We start from the raw sequence: 16,170 nt of genomic DNA, 5'->3' as shown, positions 1-16,170 counted from the left end.
TCCACTAGGCTTTTGGATTCTGGCAAAGCCATTAGCCACTCCTACTGTGCATTTTTCAGGCATTGTCAAAATAACCAACCTCCTATCATAACAAAATCAACTCCAAATAAACTCAAGGTACTGTTGCATAATGCTAGGCATCCAAACAAGAAATTGCACCCCCTGGAAGCACTCCTCACTGGAAGATGCTGACATCTGTGTAGTCACTAAGACATGGTTCAAAGGTGTGGAAGGTTCCTTGGCCATGCAGGGCTACAATGCCTTCCATACCTTCAGACCACAAACTGAACATGAAAGACCCAAAGAAGGAAGTGTATCCATCTTTATTAAGGATAAGTACACCTCAAGACTGGTCAAACAGTATGACTCTCTTGAGCTACTCCATGTCCAATTAACTATAGATAAAGCCCCTACTACATCATAATTGGCTACAGGTCCCCCATCATAAGATATGAAAAGTATACCACATACCTGGACTTACTGGAGTCACTTGCCACACAGCCCAATACGTATTCATGGGTCGATTTAACTACCCTACCAGTGACTGGGAAACATACACCGCCACAGACACGCTGGCTCAGAGGTTCTTGGGGTTTGTTAATGCAAATGCTCTGGAACAACTAGAAAGCACACCCACCAGAGGCTCAAATATTCTGGACATAGTACTCACTAACATGGAACACAGAAACAAAGTAAAAACATAAAGCTTTCAGGCAAGAGCCCTTCCTCAGTGTGTAAGTAACGAACAGTTCAAGCATAGCTCAATTAATAGCATTCAAACTAAAACCTCCACTGTAGTATTATATTTACTATTACTTTAGCCTAAATCCCCCTTGTTCAGAGCTTTGCCACATGTTTATTAGCAGCCGACTGTGGTCTACAGCCACCTCTTTACTCCCTTATTTCCCTCTCACTCCCTTGCCTGTTCCTGGCATATCCCACTAGTCAATCATAGTTTAACCACTAGGTGACAATGTTCACCCCACTTCATATTCCTACACTAACCTGCAGTAGCCCTGTGTTAGTGCTTTCACCCCTAAGGATTCCCCTGTCTAGCTCTCACTTTTTGTATTGGCCCAGTGTCTTATTCTGTGTTCCCTTACCTCTAAGCTTGCTCTCCAGCTCCAGGTCTTTCCTCCATCTCACTGGTTGTCTCTGCAAGGACTCCTTCCTTCTCCTTGGTTTAGCTCTTTCTCCACTTCCTCTGAGCCTCTCCTCCCCCCTTTTTTCTTAAAATACCTATTTCATTCTCCTGCTTCCTTACCCTGTCCCTCCCCCTTCTTTTGTCACCTACAGTACCCCCGCCATTTTTGAATTACTATCTCTGACCCATTTCTGTCCTGTCTTGTCATAGGCTGCTGGCTTCACTTGTCGGTGAGTGCTTATTCAAATCAGGCTTAAAGTACCAATCTAATTGTTTTTAACATATTTGGTTGTAACATGTTCTGACTTATGTAGCCGTGTTTTTTTCCTGAGTGGATTTCGGGCTTGGAATGTGTTTCTGCTGTATTTGCAGTTCATTCGTTCAGCATACCCTGCAAGCTACAGCTAAGACATTCTTATCAGCACAGACATCGCCTTTATTTGCTATCCTTATCAGTACAGGCTGTTATCACGGTAGTGGTGCTGCAGTAGCGTTGTCACCTCACATAAGACGCTGACCGGTTCAACTCTCAGCTAGAGCGTATTCTGTGCGGAGACATGCATGAATGGGTGTACTTTTGTTGAAGGTTGTGCATCTGGGCTGGCAACTCAGCACGTAAAAATCAACTACCAATCATTAGTGGACCAGAGTTCCGCTGTGGCGACCCCTAACCGGGAAAAGCCGAAAGACACAACAACATCAGTACAGGCTGTTCTCGGATGCATTTTAAAGGGTCTGAGCTACAGTTTATTTTGTTTTTTAATTGTTGTTACTGCATCACTGCTATCTGGATACTACCCTCTGCAGCACACAATAAAAAGAAAGTACAGTTGTGTACTCTTACCATAAATGTAGATGTTCGAGTATGTTCACTGTTACAGTCATTACTGTAGGGTTCTTCTTGCTGGCAGCAGCCCTCGATCGGCCAGAGTCCTAAAGTCAGGTCCAACGTCAGCTGAAGTTGCTTCTGCCCTGACATCAGTGTGCCAGGGGTATAAAGACCTCAGCTGATGCCATTTTCCCCAGTTTTTCTTGCCCCAGATGTCAGGTGCCCAAAAATAAAGGCCAAAAGCTTAATCAAAAAGAATAAGCAAACATAAACCAGAACATTCCCAAATATCACCAGCCCATACCTCAGAGAAAAAAGAAATGTCAAGGTGACACAGACAGCACTCAAAGAACAACAAAAGAGGGGACAGGAGGGAGGGTAACTCAGACTGTAACCGTGAACATACTCGAACATCTACATTTACGGTAAGAGTACACAACTGTACTATGTTCTTCGTGGTTCACTGTTACAGTCATTACTGTAGGGTTGAATCCCAAAGCTAAGAAAGGATGGATGGAGAAGGAACAGAAGGGGCGGCCACAAAACCCTGCAGGACTGCAGAGGCAAAGCCTGCCCTAGATTTAGAACAGAGACGGAGATTGTAGTGCTTAGAAAAAGTATGCACAGAACTCCAAGTTGCAGCTTCTAAGATCTCCTTGGTAGGAACTCCACTGAGAAAAGCTGCCGAAGTGGCAGTAGCTCTGGTAGAATGTGTTCTGACATTAACAGGAACAGGTTTACCATGATGAGAGTAACAGAACTTGATGCAGTGGGCAATCCACTTAAAAATAGTCTGCTTAGTGATTGCTCTCCTCTGTGAGGTAGAAGCATAAGCCACAAACAATTGGTTCGATTTCCTGAAAATCTTGGTCCTGTCCAGATAAAAATGAAGCTGCCTATGTATATCTAAAGAATGCAAAATACTTTTCTCTTCACTTTGAGGATTAGGATAAAAGGTAGGCAAATGAATAGTCTGATTCAAGGTTACTTTGAAAACCACCTTAGGCATAAAGGTGGGATTAGTCCTCAGGGACACCCTGTCCTGATGAAAAATAATAAAGGGTTCCACAGCCATGAGAGCTTGCAATTCCGAAACTCTTCTGGCAGAGGTAATGGCTAAAAGAAAAGCAGTTTTCCATGATAAAAACTTTAAATCTGTGGAAGCTGCAGGTTCAAAAGGAGACAAAGTTAACTTTTCTAAAACAAAGTTGAGATCCCAAGTGGGAACTGGTGCTCTTAAAGGAGGCCTTATATTCTTCGCCCCTCTCATATATTGTTTAAGTAACGGATGAGAAAGGATTGGGGATCCATATTGTAATGTGCAGAAATAGCAGAAGCATGAATTTTGATAGATGAAAAAGATAGGCCCTTATGTAACATCTCTTTTAGGTATTGTAAAATCAGAGGAATGTTTGGAACTGCAGAATCAAAACCCTGGGCCTGAGTCCAGGAGCAATTTTTTTTCCATTTACCTGCATAATATTTCCTGGTGCTGGGCCGTCTAGCTTCAAGAATTATGTCCAGTACCTGTTTGGTAAAGGTAGAACTGTTTAAAGACCCTCGATCCGCCAGGCTGCTAGATTCAGAGTTTTGACATGGCTGTGCAGGATCTGGCCATCTCGTTGAGACAGTAGATGTGGAAGTTGTGGCAAAATCCAGGGTGGATCCTGAGCCAGGTTCATCAGGGTGGAATACCAGAATTGCCGAGGCCAGTTGTGAGCCAGTAAATACATTTGCGGTCTGTCCTGTTTGGTTTTCAGAAGTATCTGAGGTAGAAGAGGCAAAGGAGGAAAAGCATATACAGTACCTTAAACATTAACTGGCAACCTACTACTACGCTGCCAAGAAATTAGGTCCTTGCATTAGAAAGGTGCTATTCAACACCAGACTTCAGTACTTACATCCAGCTGCCTTTAAGGCCCTGCAAACTCCTGGCAGGCTTATCCTGATGTCAGCGAGTTTTCACAATCCCCGCCAGTTTTCCGCCATTTTTACACTGAGATTTACAGGTACTGTTCCGTTCCCCTGCCCGGACGCCTCTCCTCCCCTAAAGGTACGCATAACTTGAATAAGCTGTTTTTTACTCTGCATATTATCTCTGTTGTTGTTAAATAGTGTAATTACCTCTTTATAAGACCGACTGAATATCAAACTTGGACTTATATGCGATGATGATGTTACTGGTGCTCCTAGCATAGACTATGCACAACTTGAAAAAGCTGTTTTTACTCTACAAACTATCTCTGTTGCTATTTAATAGTGTAATTACCTCTGTGTAAGTGCGAATGACTATCAAACTTAAAGCAGACACACCTAAGGCTTATCTGCGATGTTGATGTTACTAGCGTTCCTAGCATAGACTACGCACATCTTGAAAAAGCTGCTTTTTACTCTGCAATCTAACTCTGTTGTTGTTTAATAGTGTAATTACCTCTGTGTAAGTGCGAATGACTATCAAACTTAAAGCAGACACACCTAAGGCTTATCTGCGATGTTGATGTTACTAGCGTTCCTAGCATAGACTACGCACATCTTGAAAAAGCTGCTTTTTACTCTGCAATCTAACTCTGTTGTTGTTTAATAGCGTAATTACCTCTGTGTAAGTGCGAATGACTATCAAACTTAAAGCAGACACACCTAAGGCTTATCTGCGATGTTGATGTTACTAGCGTTCCTAGCATAGACTACGCACATCTTGAAAAAGCTGTTTTTTACTCTGCAATCTAACTCTGTTGTTGTTTAATAGAGTAATTACCTCTGTGTAAGAGCGAATGACTATCAAACTTAAAGCAGACACACCAAACTATTATATGCGAAGATGATGTTACTGGCGTTCCTAGCATAGTCCAATGGTAGCTGATGATTTATTTTGCTTCTATTGCTTATATCTAGGTTCATCTACTGAATTTTCCTATGCACAAAACTGTTTTTAACAAACTGTTGAGTGAAGTTTAACTGTGACCTGAACTGTGTATTATAAACTACGTCTCTCCTCTGCTGCCTACTTCAATTTAACTCTAGCCATAGTAATCCACTGTATTTACTCCAGTTTCTCCTATGCCACAGTATTACAAACAACGGGTCACTTAAATGTTGTCTCTCTCCTTTATCTTATTCCAGGTACCCCCCACATTAACTATCACTGCGTGGCTCCCAGGTTCTAGGTGCCGACCCCGAAGGATCCCTACTACGGTGCGAATGCACAAGCCTATCCTTGCCATTAGCGGAAAATCCAATTCAACCTAAAAGACTCTAGGGTAAAAGCTATACCCATACTATAAGTGTAACTAGCCAGGACAGCGTTCTGCAGGCAGGTAACCTAACAGTACCTTAAACATTAACTGGCAACCTACTACTACGCTGCCAAGAAATTAGGTCCTTGCATTAGAAAGGTGCTATTCAACACCAGACTTCAGTACTTACATCCAGCTGCCTTTAAGGCCCTGCAAACTCCTGGCAGGTGTATTCCCCGCTCCGCTTCGCCCTCGCTTCACGCCCCACCCTACCCCCATATCCCACCCACCCCCACTATCTCTAAATTTATAAGGATACCTAACCCATCCCACCCTGCTCTCCACAAATCATGGCTGTCCCCTAATTTACAACTCCTCCTCCCACACTCTCGGCCTTCCCACAATATTTAGTAAGCCCTCCTCAGTCCTCCCATCCCACAAGCTATTCTCTCTCTATATCATGGTCATAACTATGTATTCTATCATCTCTCCTATAATTCTACTTCTTCTTATTACTTACCTTTTATCATGTTATGAAAACCAAACACTTTTAGGAATTCCCTTCCCCAAGGGTCACAGTACCGCTCACACAAACCTTCCCCCTAACCTAATTGTACCTTCTCTCTACCCTGCTACAATGCTATGCTTCAATAAACTGCATCTTACCCTTCGCTACCCTAACTTAGCCACCAATAAAACTAACCTTAAGTTAATATGCAAACTTCAAAGATTCTTAGATCACCTGAAACAATGTATTACCCAAGATGGTAACATTCACCCCAATCCAGGTCCAGCCACCAACCCAGCTTCTGCCACTTCAAAAATAGCCCAAACTCCTACTAGCTCCCTCCTCATCTTTCATCTCAACCTAAGAAGCATAAACAACAAGGTTCATAGCCTACATGCTATGATAGCCACACATTCCCCTGATATCATGTGCCTATCAGAAACATTGCTCAAACCTGCCACAAAGGATGAAGAAATTCTTCCACCTGGATATAATATCCTAAGGATTGATCAGATAAGCAAAAGGGGCAGGGGAATAGCTGTAATGTTTAAGAACACATCGAATATCAATATGAACCCATTGCAACCTCCCCAGGTCTCTAATATAGAACTTATTGCCCTAAAGATATGCCTAAACATCCAAAAATGTATCAATCTTGTAGTAATTTATATTCCACCAGGGAAGAACCTTGGAAACTTAGAGCAAACTCTAAATTGGTTAGCCACCAACTACCCTCAAGAAACCATAGTACTAGGGGACTTCAATATTGACTGGTCCCACTGCTCCACCAAGATGAATCCCCTTCCAATTAATTTACACGGTTTCTCCCAAAATATTACATCGCCAACTAGAATTGGTACTACTCACCAAAAAGAGAGCACCATTGATTGGATTCTCACCAATAAAGACACGCACAACTGCACCACTGGTACCCTCCCCAATGACCTTAGTGACCACCTTGTCACATATATTATAAAACACAAACTTTCTTGTACTAACCCACCCTTATATAAACTTGTCAGAAACAGGAAGACTTTCATCCCAGAACTATTCCTAGCAGAACTTAAATCCTGCAATTGGTCTATCCTAAATACTCTACCCCTAGTCGAGAGCGTGTCATACTTTAATGACACATTCCTGAACATACTCGACTCTCATGCCCCAAACCGTCTAATCAGAACCAAGGACCGAATAGCTCGCTGGCTAACAAGAGAAACCAAAGCTAAAATTAAACTCCGAGACCAGGCATGGGATAAATGGAGAGCTACCAAAGCTCCCCTAGATCGCATCAAATTTCAACAGCTTAGAAACTCCACGAAAACAGACATTACTCGAGATAAAAAACAGTATTTCTGTCACCTCCAGGATAAACACAAGAACAACCCAAAGAAGTTCTGGGCTGGTTTTAATAACCTCCTCCATCCTGGTAAATCTACTACCCCTACCCCTGAGAAACTCACTGGAAAAGATCCAGAAGAAATAGCCAATACCTTTAACTCTTTTTTTACTGAGACCATCCAGTCCCTAGCCAATCATCTATCTACTTCTCCCTCCTCCTTAACTCTTGACAATGACTCAGCTCCTCTCTCCTTTAACTTACAACCAGTATCTACCTCCTATATTTGCACCCTATTAAAAAAACTTAAACCGTCCACCCTAGCAGCCGATTGTCTCCCAGCGGAATACCTACAATTAGCGTCTGATGCCATTGCCTATCCCATATCAATCTTGATTAACAGAACCATAACTGAGGCTACCATCCCCCCCATTTGGAAAATTTCATACATCATCCCACTACATAAGGGAGACTCCTCTACGGAAACATCTAACTATAGACCCATTGCAATATTGTCTCCAACAGCTAAAATTATGGAATGGTGTGTTCACAAACAACTCCTGCACTACCTCACCCTTAATAATCTTCTGTCTAAAACCCAGCATGGTTTTCGCCCCCATCACAGTACAACCACCGCCATCCTCTCCTTTGTTGACTCAGTCAACAGCAACCGTAACAAAAAATTAATGTCCGCTGCTCTCTTTCTTGACCTATTGAAAGCCTTCGACATGGTCAATCACCAGCTACTACTCCACACCCTGCAAACCCTACATCTTGACAACCTAGCTCTAAGCTGGTTTAAGGATTACCTTTCTGGCAGGCAACAAGCAGTCCAATGGCAAAACAGACTATCTCACCTGCTCCCTAACACCATTGGAGTTCCTCAGGGCTCCATACTTGGTCCCCTTCTTTTCTCCATTTTTATAAATGATCTTCACTCAGTCATCCCCAGAGCCACCTGCATTCAATATGCAGATGACTCTACCCTGATCTGCTCTGAACTTTCTCTCCAGAATCTCCAAGCAGTCACCCAACAATGCTTTGCCAAAGTCGAAAAATGGTTCTCCAACCTGAAACTCATACTAAACCCAACAAAAACCAAGTTACTTCTATTTTACCCCACTTCAACCACTCCCCTAGGACAAGAACCCCCACTTGCTAATACCAGGACCTTTTTCGTGGAATCCATTAATGGAACCATCATTGAGCCTGTCTCCTATACCAAACTATTAGCTGTTACTATTGACCACAAGCTTAAATTCGATATCCACACTGGCCAAACCATTAAATCAGTAAACAAGAAACTCGGCTCAATGTATAGAATTAAGAACTTTCTTACTCCTCATGCCAAATTAACCATTGCTTGTACACATCTCCTCTCCACCCTACTATATGCCTCTCTGATATTTTCCTTCCTCAATAAGCGTGAGCTCAATAAACTCTCTACTACCTATCATCATATTGCCAGATTCATAACAGGTATGCCCTATCGTACTCACCACTGCCTCAACCTTAAGAAACTTGGCTGGTTAGAACTGCCCAATCTTCTCAAACTAAACCAACTCACTGAAGCATTCAAAATAATTAATCAACCGGATAAAACACCCTCACTGAGCAAAATACTGACCCCCTACACCAACCTAAATTGCCTTTGATCCTCAAATAGTATTCAGGTACTAACCATTAAATCTAATAACTCGGGCGGTGATGCTCTTTATGCTAACTCTATTGGAAAGCAATGGAATTCCCTTCCCAACAACCTAAGGCTTATGACCTCGCTTAAACTATTCAAAAATAATCTCAAAGAATTTCTTAAGTCTCACTGGTTATGCCCATGTCCTAACCCAGATTAATGCTCCAGGTCTCACAACACCTCAGTCTCGTCTTCCTCTCATGTTTTTTTAATCTCTACTTCACTGCCTCTCCAAGTATCCATGTCAAGATGAGTTACTAAACAAATGATTGTCAAATTATCAGTATGTAAATGTAGCTATCTTGTTATTATTATACTAATGTAATTTCTTCTATCTAATTGTATTGTGATTTTTCTCTTTATTGTGGAGCTTTTCTCCCCGGGCCTCTACTGAAAAAGGACATGTATCCAGCTAGACTAGCCCAGCCAACAAATGTAAAATAAATAAATAAATAAAATAAATAAAATATACTGCGAGGTGTTTCCAACTGAATGAAAGGGCATACACTTTCCATGCTAGCGTGTGGTAGGTCCTTGTGCAGAACGTTTGAAGTTGATGGTTTTGGGGAGATGCAAAAAGATCTATGTCCGGGCACCCCCACGCCTCCATTATCATCCTGAATATCCGAACATCCAACATCCATTCGTGTGGATCTGAAAGATTTCTGCTTAGACTGTCTGCCAGAGTGTTGTCCTTTCCTGGCAGGAATTGAGCTTGTAAGTCCACCTTGTTGGCTAGTGCTGTGTTCCACAGAGCCATGGCCAATCTGCACAGGGGGTAAGAGTGAAAGCCTCCCTGCTTGTTTATGTACCACATCTCCATAGTGTTGTCCGTCTTTATCAGTAATTGCCTCGGTAGAATAAGATCTTTGAAGGCTGTCAGGGCATTCTGTACAGCTAGCATCTCCTTCAAATTTATGTGCAGATGCATTTGGTACTCTGTCCAGGCACCCTGAAGACATTTCCCTTGCATGTGGGATCCCCATGCATAATCCAAAGCATCCGTCATTATGACTTGATTGGCTGGAATGGGACAGAAAGGCCTCCCCTTGTTCTGGAGACAGGCCTTGGCCCACCAAAGAAACTTCTGCTGGAGACAAGGCAAAATTGCGATCACTGTTTCCAGACTGTGGCAATGATGAGACCATACACTCTTGAGGTACCACTGTATCTTCCTCATATGCAGCCTTGCATATGGTATTAACAGAATGCAGGATGCCATGTAACCCAGAGCCTGCAGAATTTTTCTTGCAGACAGCTGACTCATTAAAGCCAGATTTTTGAAATAAGAAGCCAGTTGCACTTTTTTGTCTGGTGTCAAATAAGCCATCTGGGCTGTAGAGCTCAGAAGCGCACCCAGATTAGATTTGGCTTTGTCTTCCATTTTCTTCAATACCTCCTCAGCTTTGGCCCCAAACAAAACATTGTGTTGCTGAGTGGGCACCAGGTTTGATTTCTTTAGGTTCACAGTGAACCCTAGGCACAAGAGAAGATGCTGCACGAATGCTAGATGCTGAAGAATGAGACAATCATCTAGATAAGGGTATATTTGAATTCCCTTCTGTCTGCAAAATGCCATTACTGGTGCCAGGCACTTTGTAAAGACCCTGGGAGCAGTAGATAAGCCAAAGGGCAGCACAGAGAACTGGTAATGCCTCAAGCCTGCTTTGAATCTTAGGTACCTTCTGCACTCTCGCCATATGGGAATATGCAGGTAAGCCTCCTTCAAGTCCAAAGTCACCATCCAAGCGTTCTTGCTCAGCATAGGCAGCAGCTGCTGCAGAGTGAGCATCTTAAATTTTGGAATTTCTAGGAAGGTGTTCAATACGGAAAGGTCCAGAATAGGTCTCCATGCATTTTCCTTCCTGGGAACCAGGAAAAGTCTTGAATAAAATCCTTGCTCCATTTCTGAATCTGGTACCAAACCTATGGCCCTCATATCCATGAGGGACCAAACTTGCTGTTGTGCCTCTGCCCATTGATGCTTTGGCAGATCTGGCCATCCGTTTGATTTTGGAAAGGTATGGAAATGAAACCTTTAACCCCTTGAAACTATGTCCAGAACCCATTTGTCTTGGGTTATGCGGCTCCAATTGTGATAAAAAAGAGAGATTTTTCCTCCCAAAGGCGCATCCAGGAGAGGAGCCCCTGGAGCTAGTAAGGGAGAGTCATAATGACTGTTTCCTGTAAGGTTGTGACCTATCTTCCCCTCCCTTGGGAGACGAGGCACTCCACTGCTTATTTCTGAAAGGGGGCTGTGCCTGACCCCTACCTCTGGAACGCCTGTATCTGCCCCTCTGAGGTCTGTCTGAGCTCGGAAAGGACCAAGGTTTAGCTGGCCAATTCCTGCTAAATCTAGGGGGTTGTACCTGTAGAAAATCTTTAACCGTCTGCATAGATTTGGCTTTGTCTTCCATTTTCTTCAATACTTCCTCAGCTTTGTCCCCAAACAAAACATTGTGTTGCAAAGGGGCATCTAAAAGCTTTGCTTTAACCTGCTCCGGCAAACTTTGCTTCTTTAACCAAGCATGCCTTTGAATAACTGCGCCAGTTGCTGCAGCCCTGCAAGAAGCCTCCAAAGAATCAAAACCACAGTGCAGGGTGTGTTTACCCACCTGCTCAGTAGCATGAAATAAATCCTTATGAGGTATTTGCTTCCCACAAGAAATACAGTTATTAACTTTTTCTGACATCGGACTGGAGCAAGAAAAAGGTTTCCCCAATGGGGTACTTAGCTCAAAAGAAGAAGTCTTCAATTCAAAAGCCACCAAAAATAAACAGGAGTTGGCCAACCTGCACTTGCAAACTGCTTTGCAACAGGCACCGCACGGCAAGAAAGACTGGGGAAAATGGTGTCGGCTGAGGTCTTTATACCCCTGGCACACTGACGTCAGGGCAGGAGCGACTTCAGCCGACGTCAGACCCGACTTTGGGACTCTGGCCGATCGAGGGCTGCTGCCAGCAGGAAGAACCCTACAGTAATGACTGTAACAGTGAACCATGAAGAACATCTGTGTTTAGGCGTGTTAATCAATTAGTGGTCCTATGAGCTATTCTTAATAATTTATGTCGTACTGGCTATCTTCCCAAGCTATTTAAATCAGTAAAATAACCGTGTTTACACGCGTGTACCAGATAGTGATTCTATGTGCTTTTTTTTTCAATATGTTATGTATTACCAGCTGCAAAAATAACTGTGTTTAGACGTATATACCAGTAAGTGGTTTTCTGTGCCTCTCCAAATACTTTATATAGCACTGGCTGTCTTCAAAAGCTAATTTAAAAGCTATTTAAAGCAGTAAAATAACTGCGTTTAGACGCATGTACCAGATAGTGATTCTATGTGCTTTTCTCTATATTTTAGGTATTACCGGCTGCAAAATAACTGCGTTTAAACGCATGTACCAGTAAGTGGTTTTCTGCACCTCTCCTAATACTTTATGTGGCATTGGTTGTCTTCAGAAGCTAATCTAAAAGTTTGAGCTACAGTGTTTTAGTTTTTTTATCTGCTCATCTTCTCTGCATCATTGAAATCAGCGTACATCCTTGTGATTCAGTGTTTAGATGCTTATGTTGGACTAATAGTAAACTCAGCGTTTAGTTGTTTAGACTAGATTCATGTTACATTCATCTGTCATGTATAACCTCCATGCAGTCACCAAGCTATAACCATTCCAAAGTAGTATCCTGAAACCTTAACTGCTGTTGCACTTTTTACTGTCTGTAACATTTATTGTGCTGTAACCGCTGTATTTGTTGACCTAGTAATTTCTTCACCTTGCAGTTGTATTTTTTTTACTAAGTACCTTATCTGCTCATTTCTCTCTTATCCATCTGCTCTACCCCTACCCTCTCTCACCTATCCCCATGAATCCACTATTCTCTATGCATGCATTCCCACATCAAAACATCCACTATCCAAATCTCCTGAACTTCCTAGCTGTATTCTATTTCTCCTTCTAGTAACAATTACACAATACTCATTTTTCCTTTGTTTTATTCTTTACAGCCTCCTATTGCTGTGTTCCAACCTCCCTGGGTGTTTTCCCAGCATTCCACAAACCACCTTGGAAAACTGTCCTTGAAAGAATACCTAAACTGGACTTGTGCTGTGCTTTGTAGTGTATGTAACTGTACTGTGGTATTATATTCTTTGTAGTCTATGTAACTGTACTGTGGTATTATATTCTTTGTAGTGTATGTAACTGTACTGTGGTATTATATTCTTTGTAGTGTATGTAACTGTACTGTGGTATTATATTTACTTTTACTTTAGCTTAAATCCCCCTTGTTCTGAGCTTCACCACGTGTTTGCTAGCAGCTGACTGCGGTCTACAGCCCCCCTCTTTACTCCCTTATTTCCCTCTAACCCCCTTGCCTGTTCCTGGCATATCCACCTAGTCAGTCATAGTTTGACCACTAGGTAGCAGTGTTCACCCCACTTCATGTTCCTACAATAACCTACAGTAGCCCTGTGTTAGTACATTCACCCCTGAGGATTCCCCTGTCTAGCTCTTGCTTTCTGTATGGGCCCAGTGTCTTATTCTGTGTTCAATTAAATTGAAGCTTGCTCTCCAGCTCCAGATCTTTCCTCCATCACACTGATTGTCTCTGCAAGGTTTCCTTCCTTCTCCTTGGTCTGGCTCTACCCGCTCCGTTCCCCCTTGGGGCTCATTCCGCTCCCCTACTCTGCCCCCATTTCCCACCTTCCCCCAGTACCTCTATGCTTATACCTACTTAACCAGTCCCACTTCCAAACAAACCTATCAGCTCTCCCCACCCCTCATTACATCATATTCAATAATCCCTCCCCTTCCTATTAGCTGCCACCCCCCCCAGCTATCCTCAACTCTTAGTTACACCTACAACAGCCCATCTCATTTCCCACTCACCGTTATTTGATATGCATAGCTAGTTTACTCTATAACCACTATGCCTATAAAACCTGTCCCTTTTATAACCCTCACACTTCTTCTTCTCACTTTATCCTGCCTTAACCTTCTCACTAGTCCTCCCAACACCAACCATTCTTCCCCTTTCCATGCTACATGTGCACACAATAACCCTCATACCCGCTACCTTTGCTCCTTCAATAACTGCCTCCTTCTTCCCTACAAACATCTCCCTATCCACAGACACTCTTCCCCAATCCCAACCCAACTTATTCCTACAGATTTCTTGACTCAAAAAACAGACACCAAGCTCTCTAAATACCTCCTTCCCCTTATCTTCAAAATCATTACCACCCTTCTCTATGGTGACATTCATCCTAACCCTGGCCCCTCTCTTCTATATAACTCTAATTCACCCCTACCTATTCCCCCCTTAGCCAGAAAATCCCTTCTTTTCACCACACTGAATGCTCAATGTCTATGTAACAAAATCCCTAACGTCCATGCCTGGCTTCTCCATAATCAGCCAGATATCCTATCCATCTCAGAAACATGGCTAAAACCCCATATTAAAGACTCAGAGATAATCCCCCCAACTACCATATAATTAGAAAAAGACAAGACCCACAAAAAAGGGGGTGGAGTTGCTCTCCTCTATTCCTCCTCCCTTTCAGTCAACCCCTATACTAAACCTATTCCCCAATTTGCCAATGCCGAACTAACACTTGCCCTACTTCAAATGAATAGACACAAACACATATGTATAGCTGCTCTCTACTTTCCTCATGGAGACAATATCCCCATTCTCGAGGACATCCTGTCCTGGTTCTCCTCCAACATTAGTAATGAGACCATTATCCTTGGTGACGTTAACATTGACTGGGCCACCATCCAATCTCCTACAAACTCCCTAAACCTTAACCTATATAACTTCTTACATTTAATCAGTTTTACCACCAGACCCTCCAAGGACTACTGCCCTGGAAGTATCCTTGATTGGATTCTGGTCTTTCACCCCCACTACATCTCTGATAGTGGTACCCTCCTCGACTCTCTCAGTGATCACCTTCCCTTGTTCACTCATTGGCTTCCATCCTGTTCCTTACAGCTGTCTCACACATATCTCTACATGCTCTACAAAAACTTTAACCCTGATACCTTCTCTAACTCCCTAAAATACATGGACTGGACCCCTCTAAAAACCCTCTCTCTAGATAATGCTGTTACATACTTCAATACAACATTCCTAAACCTTTTAAATAACCGTGTTCCCTCCAAAACTAAAAGAATCAAAAGCAACATGGTCCCCTGGTTCACCAAACAAACCACAATTATCATGCATCTCCAAGACAAAGCCAGGAAACCCTCCAAAACTAAAAGAATCAAAAGCAACATGGTCTCCTGGTTCACCAAACAAACCACAACTATCACGTGTCTCCGAGACAAAGCCAGGAAACCCTCCAAAACTAAAAGAATCAAAAGCAACATGGTCCCCTGGTTCACCAAACAAACCATAACCATCAGGCGTCTCTGAGACAAAGCCAGGAAACCCTCCAAAACTAAAAGAATCAAAAGCAACATGGTCCCCTGGTTCACCAAACAAACCACAACTATCATGCGTCTCTGAGACAAAGCCAGGAAACCCTCCAAAACTAAAAGAATCAAAGGCAACATGACCCCGTGGTTCACCAAACAAACCACAACTATCACGCATCTCTGAGACAAAGCCTGGAAACATTACCAGAAAAATAAAACTCCCTCCCCCTGAATGAATATAAACTACTTCACAACAAAGTTAAAACACTTATTGCATCCGACCATAAATCCTACTTATCCATACTCCAAAACAAACCCTAAAAAATTCTGGAATGGTATCACTTCCCTCCTCAATCCCAGCAAAAAAGACGACCCCTTCCCTGATCCAAACACTTCTGACCTGGCCTTAGCCAGCCAATTTAATTCCTTCTTCATTGATTCCATGGCCAAACTAACAACTTCCTTCCCCAGCCATGCTTCATCCTCATCTCCTTTCTCTCACATCTCTTCCTCCCAAAATCCTATTACCTCACAACCCCTTCCCTTCACTATCAAACCTATCCCTACATCTATCATAAAGAAACTCCTTCTGAACTTGAAACCATGCTCCAATGCCCCTGACAACCTTCTTTCCTACTATCTAAAAATATCTGTTGAAGCCATCACTTTCCCTATCTCCATTCTAATAAATTGGTCAATGCAAGAAGGCTATGTACCCCAACTCTGGAAGAAAGCTTTTATTATTCCTCTTCATAAAGGGGGTAACAATAACAATATTCCCAATTACTGACCCATCACAATCTTATCCCCTATCTCAAAAATTCTTGAAAAATGCATTCACCTACAACTCTTACCCTACCTGACAGATAACCACCTGCTTACCCCCACACAACATGGATTTAGACCTGGCCATAGCAGGACCACTGCTCTCCTCTCCTTTCTTGAAACCATCAACAAAACACACAACTCCAGCTGCCTAGTGTCTACCCTCCTTCTTGA

Source organism: Protopterus annectens, chromosome 9.part0, assembly GCF_019279795.1.
Source record: "Protopterus annectens isolate FY-2018-M chromosome 9.part0, PAN1.0, whole genome shotgun sequence".
In the NCBI taxonomy this organism is placed as follows: Eukaryota; Metazoa; Chordata; order Ceratodontiformes; family Protopteridae; genus Protopterus; species Protopterus annectens.
This window is presented reverse-complemented; position numbering follows the sequence as displayed.